The 21,647-nt window shown below is 35.3% G+C and overlaps 2 long non-coding RNA genes across 16 annotated transcripts in view; both read right to left on the bottom strand.

Annotated features, from left to right (window-relative positions):
- LOC140624701 (uncharacterized) overlaps positions 1-21,647 on the bottom strand; it is a 360,972-nt gene that overhangs the window by 192,799 nt on the left and 146,526 nt on the right. The window lies entirely within an intron of this gene.
- Positions 553-20,745, bottom strand: LOC140624703 (uncharacterized). Its single transcript, XR_012024174.1, has 2 exons — positions 20,501-20,745; positions 553-903 (listed from the first exon to the last, which is right to left on the bottom strand). It is a non-coding gene; the product is annotated as an uncharacterized lncRNA (long non-coding RNA).

The following is a 21,647-nucleotide window of genomic DNA, read 5'->3' as shown; positions in this document are numbered from 1 at the left end:
TTCACATGAGATATATTGTTTAATATTTGCATTTTAATATGTAATATGTAATCCTCAACTGCTTCTTGAATAATTACTATAATTGCTACTACTTTTATTACTACTACTAAAACTACTATTATTATTAGTTAATACTTATTGATAACCTACTGAGCTAAGTAATTTACATATGTGTAATTTTCAAAACAAGTCTATGATACAAGTATAATTATCTCTATTTTATGGTAAAGAAATTGAACAAAGAAATTATATAACTTGTTAAATAATGAATGCTGATCTATCTGGCTGCAAAGTCCATGCTATTAACTACTATAGGGAATAGAGAAATTAAGGGAGAATTTATCTTCTTGCCATCATGTGTAATGAGCTCTCTTAATACCCAAGATCCTAGGGTAGCTGTGTGAATTAATGAAAATGTTTTGCACAAACTTAACATGTTGTGAGGATTCAAATGTTTAATACCACCAACATCTAACATTATCTTCTTAAGTGTGATGGAGATGGGTCTTAAATATCTATTTGAATTTGGAGCTATTTTCTGAATCTCAAAGATATCTATAAATACTTTATTATCATCATATATTGCCATAAACAATGAGGCATTTCACTAATTCAGGTATAACAGCTCCAATAATTCATAGAAGTTCAAGGAGACTAAGCCCCATTTCTTTGTGCCAAATCCATTGATAGTTTGCATTCTTAATTAAACATGTATGCAGGGGTGCCTGGGTGACTCAGTCTATTAAGCATCTGACTCTTGAGTTTGGCTCAGGTCATGATCTCAGGGTTGTGAGGTAGAGCCCCATGTCAGGCTTCACATTGGGCTCTGTGCAGAGTGTGGAGCCTGCTTAAGATTCTCTCTCTTCTTCTGTCCCTTTTCCTCTCCTCTTTCTCTCTTCCACTCTAAAAAGAAAAACAAAAGACAAAACAAAACAAAAACATGTTTGCATGTGTATATATCAATATATATATGTGTATATATATATATATATATATATACTTTTTTCTTATTTTGAAAACATCTTTTGAATCACATTTTACTCATAAATATATGAAATATCACATATAACTTCCAGGACACACCCATGGTCTGGAAATTAGGAAATATATGTAGCTTGTTCACTATTAATCTAGCAAACCAATTTGTTGTTATTATTTAATATTATGCTAGATTTTTAGCAAATTTGTTATAAAACCCAAAGGCATTACAGTCATTTACTATTAAGCTAGACTTGATGGAATACATAACCTCTTTTACCTTTCCACTAATCTTTCCCTGAACAATCTCCTAATTATGCTTACTTTCCTACATTATTTGCTTTAAAGAAACATGTATAACAATCTATAAATGATTATGAAATGTATCTCTAAAGAAAAAACATCGAAATGAAGAAGAATATAGATATTTATACCCAATTTTTTTCAAGGAGATTTGAAATGATTTCTGAAACTTATATACTTCACTACCATAGAAACAGATAACAAGAATGAGCAAAGGGGAAAAATAACGAAAATGGGAGATGACATTGGGGCAAAGGTTACCCAAAAATGCATATTTAATTTCTTTAAACATAGGTCATTAATTTGACTCTGAGTTTCCTAACAGCCAAAATAATGTGAAAAATACTATCATTTTTAAATTAGTGAGTCTATAAGGAAATGAAATATAGTTGGTCAGCAAAAGCACAGTTAAAACTTGCGTGAAAGTGCTGATTTCTTAGAGGACATGTATTTATTTAAACCATGCTATCAATTGACAAAATATTTTTATTCTTTTTTTGTAGAAAGGATTGCTCTTTTGGTAATAGAAAACTCTTTAGCATCTCATTACTTTAGAATCATATTAATTTTATAATCAAAGCCATACTGAAAGATCAGTCATTACATACACCAGACTTGTCTTTAAATGACATTCAGTAGTTTCCAACACCCAAATCCAACTTCAGATTCTGCAAATATGCCATGATAAAGAATATCCAAAAAGTGAGTGACAGACTTTGAAGGCAGTTTACAAAGAACGGTTCAGAAATATTTTGAGCGATGTTGATTACATAGGAAGAGTCATATAAGCTCTTAAAGCGAATATTTGAGGGAAATAAATGGTTGTTAAGATAGTTTTCATTTTTTATGTGCCCAAATAATTATATTAGGTTGTGATTATACAATATATGGTAGTCCAGGATAAGCAAGATATTTGCACAGCCTCCTATTTAGCTTGGGGATGTAAATAATTAGTCCTTGCCCTCAATAAATATATTCATAGGTTTTTTTTTTCATAGGTTTTTATATGCTTCTTGTATACATGTCTTTTTTTCCTCCCTTTAACTAGAGACAGTTCCTTTAGCCAAGGAAGAATAATTGCTTTTTTCACTTTACCCTTGGCCACTAGCAAAGCTCCTGTTAGGTGCCAGCAAATACTTGTTGGATAAATGAACTATTCTCTGATTCCCTGAAACACTAGCAAACTGCCCAGCTTTCTTGTCATATGCCGTGTACAGGTGTGGCCTTGGAACACATTCCCACCTATCTTTTATTGAAAACTCAGAAGTTAATAATAAGGAGATGTGAAATATATTAAATGTCTTTATAATCTCTTCCTTCTACGCCTTGGGTAAATGCTAATCTGAGGTTCTGCAATCTGCGTGACTGGTATAGATGACAGCATGCGTAATTTGCTGATATTATTTTCTCAGGCTATTAAGCTCTGCCCAACCTTTTAAGAATATTGAATTGGAAGATCATGTTCCCACCATTTCAGGAAATTGGTAGCGTCACAGCCCAACAATTGAGAAAATAACATTATTTTAGAGGGGAGGTTAAAAAGAAGAAAAAGCAACAAAAAAAACTGTCCTAAGATCCTCAGACTGGAAATATGTGTCCAGTGAACTCAAAATTACATCAATGTGAAAAAAGCAGCAAAAAGGATACCACTGTGATTTATTTAACTGATAAGCTCTCCTTTAAAGGTGTCTGGTATGCAAAATGCTAACAGTAAATGTTAACCCTTTATTTTCTCATAAATGAACAATTTCCCCTGACTGGTGTGGGGAGGTGTGGGGAGAGGGTGAGATCCGCTTTGTTCATAATAGAAAACTGCTTTGGGGAGATTTAGGAAATGTAAGTGCAATGGCGGAGGAGGAGGTCTCTTTAATGAAGACAATCTAATCAAGACCACAAAGGAATGTATTACACAAACGGTTTTTGAATACAGAGAAGTGGAAAATACAGGAAGAGTGGTCCTTAGTCTCTGTGACCTTTCAAAGTGGGAAATATGTGAGTTATAACTTCCCATTCTGATGGCTCTTCCTAATTAAGGGTGTGACTACAAGGGAGAAGGTAAAGCAAGCTTCCAAATAATATCAGTTTCCTAGCAACCATAGCTCCAGTGGTTTAATGAGATTTTAAATGCAAACAATAAACCTCAAGTATTGAGCTTGAAAGGAGTGTTAAATACCTTGGGGCAAACAGAGCAGTTCTTCAAAGGAAACACTCTTCTGAGGTGGTGGGCAGTGCTACCAGTCTGTTTCAAAGCCCTCCATGTACTCAGGGACCTACAACGCTGCACATCTGCACTGAATTACATGGTGCTTAGAGTATGCTTGATGCACTGTGGACCCCACTTGTTTCCTGCCAGGAAACAGACTTTAAGAATTGGGTGGCTAACCTGATGTGTGCCTATAAGGATTCTTTACTGCTTTGTATTTTGCAGCCTAATTTATTAGATTGTGAGTATACTCTTCAAAAGTTTGTTTTTCCTCCATTTTCAGTTTCATTTAGCATTATCTTTTCCATTTTTAAAACACAGCCTCAAGAGAGATCTAAGCGAACTCTATAGGATACCATTAGCACAGCCCTCAAAAGCAGCGTGTTTTCAAAGTAGGTCTCATTCATATAAACTGATCCATATGAGCAAATAATAAAAATGAGTGAATATGAGCTCTTTCAGAGCTTCTCAGTTTAAGGGCGTAATATCCTCTAATACCTTGTGGGCATAAAATGGAGGTTCTTGAAGCATGATTGGAAAGCAATTGATTTATGTACAGTTAAGTCTCTTGCAGAAGAGGCCCCTGCCTCAGTTTTCAAGGGAAAACTGATTGACAATCAAAGCCATGGAAAAGGTCCCAGAGTCTTCAGTCTGAATCTAGTCATGGTGGATCATGGGTGGATAGCTATTTAACACAGAAGAACGCTTCCCAGGAAAAGAAGTACATTATTTGTTGGGAGATGGGGAGGAGAGCTGGAAATCCTATTTTAGGGACTTTTTTTATTTAAATATTTTATTTCAAGATAATTATAAATTGACTTTGCTGTTGTGAAAAAAAGCAGTATGGAGAGGTCCTATGTATGCCTTATCCAGTTTCCCGATATGGAAGTACTTTTAAGCCTTGATGCAGTTTATACAAGAACATCAATGGAGCTGTAATCAAGCCAGCCAGCCTCCAGAAGAGCTCTTCATTTTGACAGTTCTACATATGAACAAAGATGGTGCTCATTAAATCATCACTAGCACTGCAGGTGCAGCACTGTTAATTGGTAGTCCACCAGGGAGCACTACATTAGAAGCAGACCAGCAGATTCAAGAGAGGAGGCCCCTGGCAGTCAGGAGGGAACTCTTGTCATTTCTTTGTCAGATTTGAATCAAATTATTTTGGGGGCTCGGTTGACATTTATATCTCCCTGCTGCAGGTGAGATTTCCTATAAATAAAATTTTGAGATTGGAGATTACTAGGCAGGAAATTTATTAGGGAGAACTCTTGGGATCAACACTTGGGGAAAGGAAGGGAAACAAGGGAAAGGAAGGGTAAGAAGAAGTATTGGATAAGGAAGATTAGGATGCATATGATTTCCCAACGGGCCTTTCAGAGTGTTTTGTACTGTGGTGAGGGTGCCAAACCTTGACCAATTATTGAATGCAAGCTGCGCATTAGAAGGGGATGTGATTTGGGGGTAGGAAGCCCAAGGCAATTTATAAAGACCAAGACCTGAGATATGTTGGCTGGTAGTAGTTCCAAAAAGCTGTAGGAATAAATACCTCCGTTCTATAGGAAGATTCAGGCCCTACAGAACAGTATCCACTATAGTATATTCCTTGTACTGGTCATATTTGCTCCTTCATAAATAATTGACTAGGACTAGCTAGATTGGCGGTTATGATGGGTCTCTTTTACTGGTTCAGTCTTATAAGAAAAAAGGTTGGTGGCATGAATAAAGCCCATGGTACTACAACTGATCGTAAGGCTACAACTGATCGTAGGGCTAATTAATGCTTACCATCTCCCTCCTCTACCATATACTCTAGATTCCCCCTCATCATCAGCTAGCATTTCTGCTAGACCTCCCTTCCCAGGGCTGTGACTGTTGCTTGCACTTGCCCATTTATTGTTAAGGTAAGGGAAACTGAGATGAATGCAGGTAGATCACCTGGAAGCCAAACATAGACTTCCTTGTTCTCGCTGAGTAACAGCAACCTTATCTCCTCCTGAGTATCCGAGTCAATTCATTGCCATGATGCTGACTCTTCTTCCTGTGTACTTGTCCTTTAGACCAGGTGAGAGCCCAGGTGACACCTGAGGTAATAGCTTATATGTAACAGGACTCTTTGTGTGTCCCCTCATAAAAGTACTCCTTCTTCGGGTATTAGGACTTTTAAATCTATAAAGCACAGAGTTGTGTAGACAGAAACCACAATTCCCAGGATGGTCACAAGGAATGACCATAAATGGGGCCACCCTTCCTTTCATCCCTTGATTCTTTTTTTTTTTTAAGATTTATTTATTTATTTATGATAGAGAGAGAGAGAGGCAGAGACAGGAGGAGGGAGAAGCAGGCTCCATGCCGGGAGCCCAACGCGGGACTCGATCCCGGGACTCCAGGATCATGCCCTGGGCCAAAGGTAGGTGCTAAACCACTGAGCCACCCAGGGATCCCCTCATCCCTTGATTCTTGAACTCATCCTTCAAGGAATTCTCTTCAAGCTGGTCTCAGTTTGTCTTCACAAACTTCTTTGCTCTATCAGACTGACAGCTTCTGGATGGTATACTGTGTAATGTGGGCAATGGGTCTCATGGGGCAGTGGGGTCTACTCCTATACCTCTTTTGCTATAAAATGGGTGTCTTGATCTGACATGATATTAAGAACCTGATTTGGTGGATCACTCTGTAGGCCTTTGGACAGTGGTGCCATTTGACATCCTGCAGTCTGGAAAGGCAAATTCATATTCAGAAAATATTCCTATTCTTGTTAAAATGAGTCACTTCCACTGTTGAGTAAAAAAGGGTCCAGTATAGTTAACCTGCCACCAAGTGTCTTTGTTTTCTTGAGGGATGGTGCTATATTAAGGACTCATTGTTTGTCTCCATTGCTGACAGATTGAAGGTTCTGTAGTGGCAGTAGCAAGATCAGACTTGGGGAGGATGAGCCCAAGCTCTTGGGTCCATGCATAGCTTCCATCCCTGCCACCACGGTTACTACATCCAAGCACCCACTGTGTAAGCATTGGAGTGGCCAAGGACAGAGGCTGGTCAATAGCAACTGGCTAAGTCATTTTGTCTACTTAGCTGTCTAGTCCCTCTTCCATGATGGGTGTTGTCTGGTGGTATTGGTACGTCATGAAAAAAATTTCACATTCTGTGCCCACTCCTCTAGGTTCAACGATGGGCCTTTGCCCTAGAACTCCTTGTCCCCAGTCTTTCATTCTTTCTCCTTCCAGGCCCCTGACCATCTAGTCCAGCTGTCCACTAGTGCTCATGAATTTCTACATATCCTAATTTTGGGCCACTCCTCTTTCCTCATAAAGTGAATGTACAGGTATACCAACTGCAGGTTGCTAATCAGGATGATTTTTCCCTCACTGCTATCTCTTGAAGCCTCTCACCTCCCCCAGTCCTCTGAAGGGGATTGCTATGGTCAATTTTTTGCTCCACCAACACATTAAGCCAACATATTTATGAACCAAGCCCTGCTCCAAATCCCCATGTGTCCATACATGTAAGGAGATGGAGAGGTGACTGACATGGTGGGGAGTGGAGATGGAGTGGAGAATGGCGATGGTGTAGTAAAAGACATAGTGATAGTGGAGTCAGAGAAGGTCTCAGACATCTGCTTAAAATACAAGCTTAACTTGTGTCTTTGGGCATTGCTTATACCAAATCTCAGATGTGCTACTTTAATATTGTAATGAATTCCTGATGGATCTTCTCATCTTAATTATAGATCTACTCATGAGGGAAGCTCTGACTACATGGTCATTTGATAACCACACGGTGAGCATTCTATCTCTACCAGTGTTCAGTGATTTAAAACAGGAAATCATCTCCAAAAGGCATATAATTCTCTGCAGATTCTTGCTGAATAAACTGTACTGTGTTTCTCCTATGGAGACTCACCAAATACTCTTTTTTTCCCATCTGACATTTTCTTTTTCCCTAAAGACAACTCCAACCACAGTGTAAGGCCTGAGAAGCAGAGCTGTTTGTCCTATAGACTAGACTAACTACTGAAACCTTTTTTGATACCCACTCAAAGCTAGTAGCTTTTCATGTCATACTTTACTTGGGGAGAATAGTTCTTCCAGTTGTTTCAATATGCTGCACCTAGAACTTGAAGAGGCCTACCAACTGTTGTGTTTTCTTCTTCATGGGGAGAGATATCAGAGGCAATCATTTATCCTTTACTATATATATATATATATATATATATATATATATATATATATATATTCCTGACCATTGAACCCCTAAATACTGATATGCCAAACACCTGAATCTCCTCATCCTCCAGAATAGAAACATATCTAACATACTTGTTACTCTTGCTTTTCCAATCTGATTAGCACGATGTCACCAACATAAGGTACTAGTGAAATGTTTATTATGATGTTCAGATGATTCAGATCTCTTCAGTTTTTATTACAACAGAGGGTAAGGACTTTAAGATAGCTCTGGGGCAAGACATTAATATATATTCTTGTCAGTACAAAGGAAAAAGTTTTTCTGATACTCTTTTTGAGAGGAAGGGAAAAAATGCATTTGCCAGACCAATGGTCAAGTTACCCTATTTTAGCAAAGGTACAACATCTAATACATCTGCAATTGAGCCTATTCTTTGGCTCCATTTGTGATGATCTATTCTATCCTTCAGGATCTAGCTGGCTTTCCTAGTAGCTAGGCTGGTGAATTAAATGGAACTGAGATGGGGCTATTACCTTTGCTCCATTAGGTGTTTAACCTTACACCAATGTCCACCATTCCCCTCAGGTTGCAAAAGTGAATTTCATTTAGCACTTTGTTTAGGAGGAGGAGACAATTTCAAGAATTCCATTTTCCCTTCCGTACTGTAAGGCCTCTTACCCTGCAGGCCAAGAAACCACTGTGGATATCGTGCCCACTACCAAAAATATCCCTCTAAATTATATATTCAGAGACTGAGAAAATGGCAATCAGTTACTTCTATGGACAAGTGAACACAATGAGAGTCAGATCTGCACTAGAGACTCCATTTATTACTTTGCTCCCATATCCTTCCACTCTCATAGGGGGTAGGGAATGGAGTTTGGTAATGAAAGTACTTTGGTATCAATGTCAACTTAGACCTTGTGAGCCACAGTCTAAATGGCTGAGTATACCCCTTATTGAGTAGATGGTTATCCCTGAAATAGATTCTATACAAAAACCTACAGGTAGGAAGTTTGCTGGGGAGTACTTTAAAAATCAATGCCTGTAGAAGAGTAAAGGATACAGGATTGAATAGAAGAACAGCTTGGACTGTGATGCTGTCTCAAAAAAAGATCTCAGCTGGTCTCGCAGGGAGCTCTGAAACTCTGCTAATTGTTGAGAGTCATAAGCTGCAACAAAAGAGCCAAGACTTTATATCTCTGTGATTACTCACTGGATACAGGCTATATAGGGAAGGGGATATGATATTGGGTGAGGTGACTCTTTTAGCTGGGGCAATTTGAATAGAACCAATAACTGAGGGCTTTCAGCTTACATCTCTTCCAGCAGCTGGGGGGAAAGAACTTTATCCTAAGGAGGGATCACAGTGTCTACTTTACCCCCTTGCACTTGATGCCTTATACCATAAAAGAACACTAGTGAACTGAAAAGAAGTTCAGTGTCTCTCCACAGACATTCAATTTAATTAGCATCATATTCTCCAGTATTCAACTGCACACCAAACACTAGCCATACTTAAAACACTAAGCATATCAATAAAACATAGATGCATGTGTTATTTTCAAATTCATTTAGAATAACATATCACTAAACTATATAACACAAATTGTAAAAATTTTAAAGCAAAGACCCTCCATTCTTAAAAAATTCCAAAGGAGAGCCAAAGAAACCAATACGAGGGATATTTTCTCTTTCCTAATTTTCATGAGAAGTAACTAAAATATTTCTTGGAAAGAAAACCTGGGCGCAGATTCTAGTTGTACTCTCTTTATGTGGCCTAGGGCATGTAGTTAGGGTGTCTTCTAATTATATGATGTAAGGCATGCTCTATGTCAGTTTCTTATATGGCATGTATGGGGTGTGTGTGTGGGGGGGGGTGGATGTGTGCATTATGACTACCTCAATGCTTACTGTGAAAATGGAAATTTTTTAACATGCAAAGGTGTTTTTGTAAGCTACAAACTAGTATGTGAACATAATAAAATTTATTATATTTGATTTATTATTATACTTCTTTCTGACTTCAAATGGCACATGAAGTTTTATCCTTCACTATATCTGTATGAAAAGATCGTTAGGTAAACATACATACTTCCATTCAATAGCTCCCCCTGGCTCAGACACTAGACCTGACTCAGTTCTCAGTAAATAATGAATGAATTAGATTCCCATTTATCATAATAAATATCAGTGATCAATCTACAGATACTAAAAAGTACTATCTATATAAGACCTACATGAGAATATCCTAATCATATTGACTCCCAAAGAGATTTGGTATAGAGATATAATATCTTAGGGCTGGAAGGGGTCTCAACAATCATCCAATTTAGACACTGCTTTTACAGGTGAGGAAATAAAGGCACAGATATGAAGAGAGACATGCTTGAAATCAGATCCAGCTAGTTATATTAGAGTCCAAGCCTCTCAATAAGCAGATAAGCCTTCTATCTTCTGCACCCTTCTTTATGTCATTATTCTATTATTCTGGTATCTACAGAAGTAAACCTTTTCTAGAAGAAAAAAAAAGGCAAAATGTTTTCTACCATAATATAATATCTTAAAGTGGTTTTTCAAGTGAAAGTGAAGCTTCTTAATCTAAGAATCTAGATTTAGAATAGAATTAGAATCTAGAATCAAATATCTACAATATTTGATTTTTAAATACTTAAGAAATTTCTAAAAATTATTTTCCTACTGGTTATTTAGATAGAATGTTAGGAAACATTGGGGAAGATATCAAGAACAGATGAAAATAGTAATATATAGGCATGTCTTCCTAAGGCAGTGATAAAGTAGGAAAGTGAGAAACCAGAAAACCTGAAAGGCATAAATATGGGAGTGTCACAATAGGACAAACATTTGTAATGAAAGTATTTCCTGTGGCTTTTGAATGCCAACAAAAATGGCAAAGTATTGACAATGAGGGAAAAGATGGTTTTGTGGAAGTTCTTTTGCCAAAGAAAATAAAGTTAGCAAGGATCTTAAAACAATAAGGTAGGAAAACTTTTAGAGATGGTTCCTCCCCCCAATTTTTTTGCCAGTATTTCAAATGGTAAAAATATTATTTTTCTTTAGACAGAAAAAAATGGAATACATTAGAATTCTGCACATATTTACATCACAGATCTGTCCAAAAACATAAAATATATTTTGGCTTATGTTCCAGAATTTTAGGGATCATTATCTTAATGTGCTTAAGTATAAATCTTAAAAAGAAATTGGTTATTTCCTGTACTCACATTAGAGGTTATACTCTGATTTCTTTCTTTTTTGATTGATATAGTAATAGAAATGCTATTTTCTGTATAATATGGACACTGTTGGACATTTATAAGTAGTATATTCAGCATTAATATGATATTTATGAAAGTGGAATAGATTCATATGGATAGTCTTATTAAAATAGAGAAATTTTGCTTCTACATGCTAAGTATGAGGAGAGCAGATCAATGTTTTGGTCAGAGTGCCTTTTATTTTATATTCAAAGAGATTTGGTGTTCTTACTTTTTAATAAGTTGCCTTTGTAACATAGAGACCTTTACTCAGAGAAAGTGGGAAAAGATAGTTTGTAATCTTGATGTTCTATTCAGCCATTAAAAGAGGATATTTGGAAATTTCCACTTGTGCCAACCTACTTTAAAAACCCACCATCCTTTAATACCCCTACACCTAATTATTAAGTGTCAATCGAAACTGACAGTAGGACAACAAAACCACACAATTACACGGAAGGATATGCTTTCAAATGTCATTCTAAATTTACAAAATTGCATAGTTTTACAGTACTCTTATGAAAATGTCAAAAAAGTGCCATTCCCTAAATGGTGAATACAACAACAAATTCACAACCTTAAAGCATTTGCTTTTTATTCTTACAAACAATGATAAAAATACTGGAGTCTAATTCTTGCCTTTTTATTTCATGAGGTAAGCGTTTTTATTTCATATCTATTAGAATTCTCTTACCCCTCGAAAAAAAAGTGAAAAGTATTGATTCAGTGATCTTAATGTTGCTTAATTATAAAAATCATTTGTTTTTGTGATAAAATATTTAAATAATATAAAGAAATAATGTAGGAGAAATTTAAATAATACAGGAGAATAAAGGAGAAAGATTAAAAGCTACTCCATTCCTAAGCTGAAGCAGCCAAATTCGGGTGCTCAACGGTCATGTGGAGAGTCTGATTAAAATGGAGAAATTAATTATTAATTTTTGGCTAATACTTTCAGGTATACTCTGATATATAGATATTTATGGATATGTTTATTTATAATCATTATATATTATGACATATTTAATATAATCTTATATAATAAATGAAAAACATATCATAAATACTTGTATAATTGCATGTCTATGAATGCAACTGTAAGATAAATTCTTAGGAAATAAAATTAATTCATCAGAAAATTTCTATGTCTATGCATTTTAAATTTAAATTAAATTAATTAATATTAAATTATATCAGCTAAATTTAATACATTTCAATATAGTCCAGATGTAATCCATTTTAAGAGTTTAAAATTAATCAAAAGTGACCACAAGATAAATGACTATTTGTAAAAACAAATAAAAATAAAACTTAAATAGAGCAAATGCTTTGGGAAAAATAGTTGATGGCCAACATTAGAATTGAATTTTGAGAAGCATGACCTAAGGACAATAGCAATCACTAGTGTTTAAGATCTAAAATGAAAATAAAACTAGAACTTGAGTTATATTAGGTTAACAAATTATAGGGATACCTGGCTTTACGGTACTTCATTGCACTTCACAGACATTCTGTTTTGTGGAGGTTTGTGGCAATACTGCATCAAGCAAATGTATCTGTTCCATTTTTCCAACAGCATTTTCTCAGTTCATGTGAGGCATTTTGGTAATTCTTACAGTATTTTAAACTTTTGCACTATTATTATATTTTTATGGTGATCTGTGATCAGTGCTTATGAGTCACTGAAAGCTCAAATGATGGCTAGCATTTTTTAAGCAAGAGTATTTTTAAACTATGTACATTGTCTTAGAATCAATACTATTGGACACCTAATAGACCATGGTAAAGTGTAAAGATAACTTTTATAAGCACTGGGAAACCAAAAAATTCATTTTACTTGTCTTATTGCAATATTTGCTTTATTTTAGTGGTCTGGAACCAAACCTGAATTATCTCCAAATATGCCTGAATTAGGAAAACATTAATAATAGATGTGGTTATTTTTTTCAATTTGCAGCATCATAAAAGCAACCACAATTATTTAATGCCCAATGAGATTACATATATCACCAATGCAGACATAAGCAATTAGCCAAACATTTGGATGATTTCATGTGTACAACCATTAAAATCATACACTTTCCTGAAAATGTTAAATAACTATGGAACAAAGTGGTATGTATCTCCTAATTCTTAACCATTTTTACTGCTAACTGTTCAATGACATATTGTATTTTTTTTCCTTGCTCTTTTACTGGGAGGGAGGAAGACCTAGATGTTTGAAAATGTATCCTCACTATAATTATTTTACTATTTAGATAGAAAAATTAAAAATAAGTCTTTTCATATAGACAAAGAAACATCATCCTCACAACTGACTTTTCAAAGTTAAGCTGCTAATTATAGCTAAAGGCAAGACAAACAGGTTTTCTGAAACCAGCAGTTTTTCTATTACACTGAATATTATAGTGTGAGTCAACAAGAAAGAAGTATTCACACTAGTTAAGCCCACTTTACAACTTTAGGTTGTATTCTATTATAATAAAGTACAAAAAAATAAAATAAAATACACCTTATTTTATTTTTTTTTAAAGTTTTGCAATTAGAGGAATTTAATATCTAGAGTAAACAGTACTAGGCTGGTCACTGTGTAGTAGTCCCAGTTTCTATAACCACAGTAAACCAGTTTTTTAGGCACATGGTGCCCGAAGGAGATTATTAGATCTCCAATTTCTAGTGAGCAATTTGATAAATGGGGAAACATACAAATTGGGAAACTTTGGGCCTTAGGTAGATAGATGCAAGAAGTGCAAGTGTGTTCAACTCTTCTGAAAATGAAAACTACATACAATGCATAATCTTCTGTATTTTTTCAACATTTTAACCTTAAAAAATGTATTTTAAAATATATTTCTTAAGCTCTTCTTATCAACCTTTTTTTGAGAATATGAGTTTTATTTCAAAATGTCCTTCCATTAATCAAGTTTTAAATTTAGTGTATATTGTTTTATATGCATTAAATTACACAGGCACATAATAGAGGAAGAAACATTTGAGTTCTCTGTTTCTCTCTCTCTGTGCCTCTCTCTCACATCTACACACATTCAGCAAGCTTCTAACTTAATGACTGTATCCTAGAGATCACAATAATCTCAGATTACCAGTATCCTCCTGGTGCCAAATAAAGCTATAGCAATAACACCTAAAACATTATTCATAAAAAAAGATTACCATCTCTTTAATAAAACATCTTTTCCAGGACTTCCATCATCAATGCCTGAATGATTTAGTGCTCTTGCTTTTTATTATGACACATATCTGCATTGCTTTCAGAAGAATTCACTCATCACTTCACCAAGATTAAATTTAATGTACATACTATGTAGATCATTGTATTAAGAATAATACATTGATCAAAATATGGGTTTGATTCTGTGGCTCATATTGTGCCAAGTCCTATAGTTTACATAGAGAAATATAGTCCTGTGTTTCTAAGAGCTTCCAAACTCTCGGGGATTAGTGATCAACAACAAAATAATCAAATAGCAACAACATATGATGTATGACAAATGAACAGAAAGGCAGTAAAGTACTGTAGATTTTTAAGGAAAAAGGATTGTCATTACTTCATAAAAGAAATTTACCTAGAACTGTCCCTGGAAGATAAATGAGATTTAGACTTGCAGAGGAAAAAGAAAGCTCCAATTTCGATGTAGATAATTGAGGTAGACTTATGAAAGGGACATTGTAGGGGATTGGTTTAAGGAGAGGCAACATATCCATCTTGACAGGACAGATTTTAAGGAAGTTTATAAGATACATTCACTGAAAACCAGTTGGTCTAGGTCATTCTAGACCACAGGAACATGCTAGTTCCAAAGGGACTTATAATACAAGTCCAAGGAAAAAGCATTTTATCATATAGAAAGAGAGATTCCTGGAAACGTTTTATCTGAGGTGGTAATGCTTTATAAAAATTTTAGGTATGTGAAGTAACGTGAATTGTTAAATGGATGATCATAATAATACTTAAAAATCTACTCAGCACTTACTGTGGAAGAGGCCCTGTGCTAGGTGACCAACATGGATTATTTCATCTTAAGTATGCTTAAAGACTTATGTTATAATAATACCTTTTTACAAGGGAGAAGATAAGCTAAGAAAGGTTCAAAAATGTCCCAAATATTCCCAAACTAGCCCACAGATGAGCCAGAATTTAAATGAAGGCAGTAAGTCTGTAAGCCAGGGTTCTGGAGGCAACTAATTACAACTAGTCTTTTTCAATAAGTTGCTCTCTGTGTAGCAACAGTAAAAATAAAAAGGAATGTAAGGGTGTTTTAAAAACAATGTGAAGGTAGTCAGAACAGATCAAACACTGCTGTGAAAACACAATAAATTTAAGGAATAAAATTTTTTAGTAAGGACGTGTTAGTATTACATGATTTTCTTTGCAGAAATTTGCTTCCTCCTTTTCTTGAATTATGTGGTCATGCTAATGATAGCCAGTTATCTTAGATTGGCTTGACAAAAAATTTAAGATGAAAACAATCTGCAGATGTTTCAGAATAGACTCATTTTGTTAGATTGCTCTGTGGGATGGTTTGGTTTTGTCTGAATAGTTTCCCCGCAATATATGTAGAAATGATACAACTCAGATTTGTAGATAGATTCTTTAAGAAAAAAATTAGTGTAATCCTTACCTATGTTTCCTAAAGCCATTCTTCTACCTAATTATTTTTCTTTTGGAGTAGACATATGGGTAGCATTGAAAATCTGCTCACAGAAATTTCTTGCTAAGTTTCATCTAAGACATAAAACAGGTTCTTGCAGAAAAAAAAAATAACAATGGGCCCATTGACTGCATCAACTGATTTTTGTCAGTTTTCACCTATCTTCTTTAGAGACATACTTATTAAATAGCTTCATACAAATCATACTAATGAAATATAAATATCTAAACTTGAAGTAAGTGTTTGAAAGGGCATTAAATCTGGCATAAAATGTTTCTCTTCTGAGGTTCCTATGAAGGCATATAGGGGGTGTTTGATGAATATTTATTATTGAATGAAAGTTGAATACAACTAATTTGAATGCAGGTTCCAGTTCTTTTCCATATCTACTTTAAAATGCCATTTACCAAGATTTATTCTGGATGATCAGATAAACATAGTTTTGTGAAAATATGCATCACGACCATGACACTTCTCCAAGTTCCGAAATGGCTCTGCATTTTACTCTGAATAAGATCAAAGTCCTCACAATGATCTTGTGTTATCTGGAAGCTGCTTCCTCTCTGACCTCAGCTCTCTTGCTCTCCCTCTCACTCACTCTATGTAAGTGCCTTTGGCCTCTTGGCTACTCTTCAAACAAACTGGGTACCTTCCTACGTTAGAGCTAATACTGGTTGGTTCTTCTGTCTAGAATCTCCTTCACAATTTCAACATAATTGATTTCCTTTTCCTCAAACATTTGCTAGAAGACATTAATAAGGCCAACTCTGACCTATTTAAATATGATCCCCCACTGATCCATCTTTCTTTTTTTTTAAGATTTTATTATTTATTCATGAGAGACACAGAGAGAGAGAGAGGATAGAGAGAGAGAGAGAGAGGCAAAGACTCAGGCAGAGGGAGAAGCAGGCTCCATGCAGGGAGCCCGACATGGGACTCGATCCCGGGTCTCCAAGGATCACACCGTGGGCTGAAGGTGGCACTAAACCACTGAGCCACCCGGGCTGCCCTGATCCACCATTCTTGATCTTCTTTCTCTTGTTCCACGACTATACTTTGCTGGTCATCATTTTCTAACACAGTAGAAAACCTACATGTAATGTATTTTTAAAACTTTATGACTCATTCTGCTAAAGTGTTAGCTCCTGGAGAGGAGGAATGTTTGTTTTGTTCACTGTCGAATCCCAAGCATCTAGTTCAGCATCTAAATGCTAGTATTGAATTAATATTTGTTGAATGAAAGGGTGAATGAAAGTATCTTCCCATTCTCCAACTAAAATTAGTCTCTAAATAGCCATCTTGTGTTTCAAAGCTGCAGTGTAAAAAGTCAATAACTTCTCTAGTTGGCCAGTCTTTCACTAGGGAAACATAATGAATATAATTCTGGCAGGGCATATTTTTGCTAAGCATTTAAAGCAATTACTAGTTTAATACTGTGTTTAATTGTTGAAATCTGATGAGTGTGACTTTATAGAATATCAATTAAATAGAGTGAAGTAGACACTCTTTAAGTCATATACAATCCTATTATCTTTAATAAGAGTAGATGATAAAGAGCATATCTCTGAGACAGGAAAAATCAACACCATGATCTTAACTTATGTGTCCTTTGAAACTCTGTCTGTCTCATCTTCAAATAAAACCTCCCAATACCTTGACACTTATAAATTCTGAGTAAATATTTGTTGATACAAAATGCATTTCAAAATGCATTTCAAATGTCTTTTTCTCTAGTATCTATGTAAGTGTCAAGGATTCTGGACTCTTGGACTCTTGCTGCTGAGACTTAAGAAGATCTCTGGTTGTTCCATATTTCCATCTAACCAATGAAGAATCTTGACTAAATGACTTCAGAGCTCCCATTCTATCAATTTTCTCTTATTTAACATTTCTGCTTGATTAGAGAATTCCTTAGATAAAAGAACAGTAGGAGGAAGATTAATGAATTTTTTCCTTCAAATTGTCATGCTTCAATTATGGTTCTCCTTAATCTGTGGCTTAACGAGATAGTATTTTCACTTCAGTTGAAACTACAAGCACCATGTTGAAAGAATATCATCTCCTTGTTTTAATATTATACCCTAAAAGGAAACAGTTTTATACAGTGAGCAGATATTAATGCTTGGCTGGATTTCATCAATGACAAGAAAATAATAAATTCTACATTTTCTGGATTTGCAGCCAGTGCACAATATTGTAGGTTACAATGTAGTATTGTATCTGAAGAAAACAGTGTGAACCAAAAATGGAGTGACAGGCCTTAAATTGGATCTAGCATTTCAGAATTTAATGGAAAAATTCTAGAATGAGAAAAGGTTAAAGAAAAAAATAATCAAAAACATCTTTCTTTAACAATTATTTTGCTATGATCTTAAACTCACATATTTGATTCAAAACTTTTCCCTCAATTTCATTTAGCTAGCCAATGTTGTCATGAAGCAATTAAAACTTCAGGTTCTTTTAGCACTGAGTACTCTCAAAATAGTTCAAACAAAAGTAGGATTTGTAAAAGGTCACGCCGTAGTCTGAATGTTTGTGTCTCCCCAAAATTCGTATATTGAAACATAACCCCTGGGGTGACAGCAAAAGGTGGTAGGGTCATTATAATGTGACTAGGTCAGAGGGTAGAACACTTATGAGTGGGACTAGTGCCCTTATAAGGGAAGCCTGACAGACTTCCATAGTTCTCTCTGCCATGTGAAGATACAATGAGAGATCTGCAGCCCAGAAGAGGACCCTCACAAGACCATGCTGACACCCTGATGCTGGACTGGCAGCCTCCAGAACTGTGAGAAATAAATTTCTGTTGCTAAACAACTACCCAGTCTGTGATATTTTGTTATAGCAGCCTGGAAAGACTAAGATCCCCACTACCATCACCATTTCATGAATACCTAGCAATATTCACAAAGACTCAGGAGATTTCTTTCTTAGAATATGATCATTCTTGGCTGCCCATCTGGTCTAGGAAGTAGATTATAGGGGATAGCAATTGCATTAAGTCTTCTTCCACCCATTCCTATATTGGCATCCAAAAAGATCTCCTCATCATGAGGACAAAATAAGTGGGATTTCTGCTTCCTAAAGACTGACGAATAAGTTAATTAATTTAATATTTACTTCTTCTTTCTAGGACCAGGGCTAGGCTATAAATCAATGCTATTTGGTAGAACTTCCTGCAATGATGAAACTGTTCTAAATCTTCCCTATCCATTACACTAGTCACTAACCACATGTGGCTTTTGAGGAGTTGGCATGTGATCAGTGTGACTAAGAAACTGAATTTTTATTTTGTTTAATTTTAATTTATTTAAATATAATTTTACTTAGCTGCATGTGGCTGGTGGTTACCATACTGGACAGTACAGTTCTAGAGATATGTCTCTGAGCAGGACCAACAGGAGCTCTGCCAGTAAAAGCTTATAGTATAATGGACAATAAAATAGCAAAGGAGAATAAGTAGAGCAAATACTTGATGGAGCTTCTTTCTCAACTGTTTTTACTTGAAATGAAGGGGAAATCATTGGCAACAGGAAATATCCAAATCTTGGTGATAGGACAGGGAACAATGCCTTTATTTAAGTACTTCTAACAAATATTACCGTGATACATATGTATATGATTCTAAGAAACATTGAAATGTATCCAAAAATCCTCCCCATGAAAAATCTTCTCCTAACCACCTTGAAAAAATAGTCTATCAGATTTGGCCATCTTCTAATTTAAGCAATATGATTGGCATCACCAGGGATAGGCAACAAGTCAACTTTAGGTCAACATAAAGAAAATATTTCTAATTAATGACTAAAAATGAGATGAGGGGCATCTGGGTAGTTCAGTGGTTGAGCATCTGGTTTGGCTCAGGTCATGATCCCAGGGTCCTGGGATAGAGTTTTGCATCAGGATCCCCACAGCGAGCCTGCTTCTCCCTCTGCCTATGTCTCTGTCTCTCTCTCTCTGTGTCTCTTATGAATAAATAAATAAAATATATTTTTTAAATGACATGATAATTTTCTTACCACTACAATTGGTCAAACAGAAACTAATGATAAATTTGAATAATAGTTTAGGAAGACTCATGTATCATGAAAGACCTTGGATTAGATTGAACAATTTTTTTTTTCTTACTCTTCGTGCTTAGTGGCCTCATGTAAATGGTCATAGTGACACTGTCCAAAGAGAGTGGACTAGGTATTTCAGTCTTAAAAGCCATTATGACTAATCTCTTCTGGTCAATGAATTAATATCAATTAAAGTTAAATTATTTAAAAATTTCCACTACTTTTAATGATAGTAATGTAACATAGTTGTTAAAGATTAAATGAGGTACTAAACTTCATCAGAAAATGAAAATTAAAACTAAAAACTAAGGCTAAACACTTAGCCATTCAATGTAATTGTTTTTTCTGTCCTGTAATAACATGAACTCACAAAATAAATTTATTTGCAAAGATAATAAAAGTGCTCAGTATGTAAATTTGATTTATCAATTCTTTCCACACTTTCCCTCTTTGTAGTCTCTAGACATACTTCTTTATGGCTGCTTGTATTGCTGCTATTATTCAGGAAAAGTCTTATTTGAAATAGAGAAGGAGGGAGGGAAGGAGACAGACTACAGAAACTATTAAGAAAAAAAGGAAGGGAAGGAGGAAGGAAGGAATTTGCTAATGTTGAAATTATGATGTGGTTGAGAGAAGACAAATGTCAAATCTGCTTTTAAGGATTATGAGAGGAAATTATTAAACCAAGGTGACTAATTCTATTTCTATGTATTGTTCCATACGAAAACTCCCTTAAAAATGGAAAGCTTTCAACAAACCAAAAGCAAGATTTTGTGAGTAGATCAAAATACTGTGTTTTTGTTAGTGACCTTATTTTACCTGTCATTTTTCCTCTTAGTTATTTGCAGGGTACTGCATTTCAAAGTAGAAGATCCACTTTGTCAGATGGAAAAGGTAACTGAGCTTATCCAAGCCATGTGCTTCATTCCTGAGCTGACTGATGGAGAAGATGGTATGATATTGCTAGTTCTTCAGAGAATGAAGAGAGAGAGTGAGACGGAAAAAGAGAGATTTGATGATCTAATTAGAAAAACCAAGGATCAGACTGAGAAGGAAAATCAAAACTTGGGTGGTAATAAATAAGGAATTATCTACATAGAATGATCTAATAGGGTACATAGTTCAAATGCATTAGGGCAAAACATTAGCAGAAGACAGTAAATTTTATTTATTTGAATGGTGCGGGAACTCAGCAGCACACAGGGACATGGTGAAAACGGGTCAGGAGCTGAAGAACACTGTCTTAACACTTGGAAAAATATACTTTTTTTTCCTAAATCACACATAAATGTTTTCTTACCTTTGAGTAAGTTTCCTCTAGAAAGGATCAGAAATAATTGGCTTGATCTGAATTTGGTTGATATTACTTTCTTCGTCCATGAGAGAAAAAAAGAAGTTTTTGGTGTTCTTCAAGGAATTTAAAGAAAATATTTGGTCTATTTAAAATCTTTTAGGGTAGCTTGCAAGTTAACTGAAATAATGCTGATATATTTGAAGAGATCTTTCCTTTGATACTGCTACTATTCCATGAAGTAAAGAGTAAATACCATTTTCCACATTTCATTTTAAAGAGAACTAAGGCAACACTAAAATAAATAATGTAATGACAAATGTTCATGATTATCTTTCAAGTCAGTGACAAAAATGTCACTTAAGGGGTGCCTGGGTAGCTCAGTTAGTTAAGCATCTGCTTTGGGCTCAGGTCATGATCTGGGGTCCTGGGATCAAGCTCTGCATTAGGCTCCCTGTTCAGTGGGGAGCCTGTTCCCCTCTTCTTCTGCCCGTCCCTCTGCTCATGCTCTCTCTTTCTCTCTCAAATAAATAAATAAAATCTTTTTTTAAATGGTACTTTAATACTTTTAAAAAGGGGAAAAATAAATAGAAAGTTGTTGGGTTTTTTTTTAACCTTTCCATCTATACTCTCAAAGCTACTTGGTAACATGCTCTACGAAATGGGTGTATGCTT

The sequence above is a fragment of the Canis lupus genome, chromosome 35, assembly GCF_048164855.1.
Source record: "Canis lupus baileyi chromosome 35, mCanLup2.hap1, whole genome shotgun sequence".
Lineage (NCBI taxonomy): Eukaryota > Metazoa > Chordata > Mammalia > Carnivora > Canidae > Canis > Canis lupus.
This window is presented reverse-complemented; position numbering and strand designations above follow the sequence as displayed.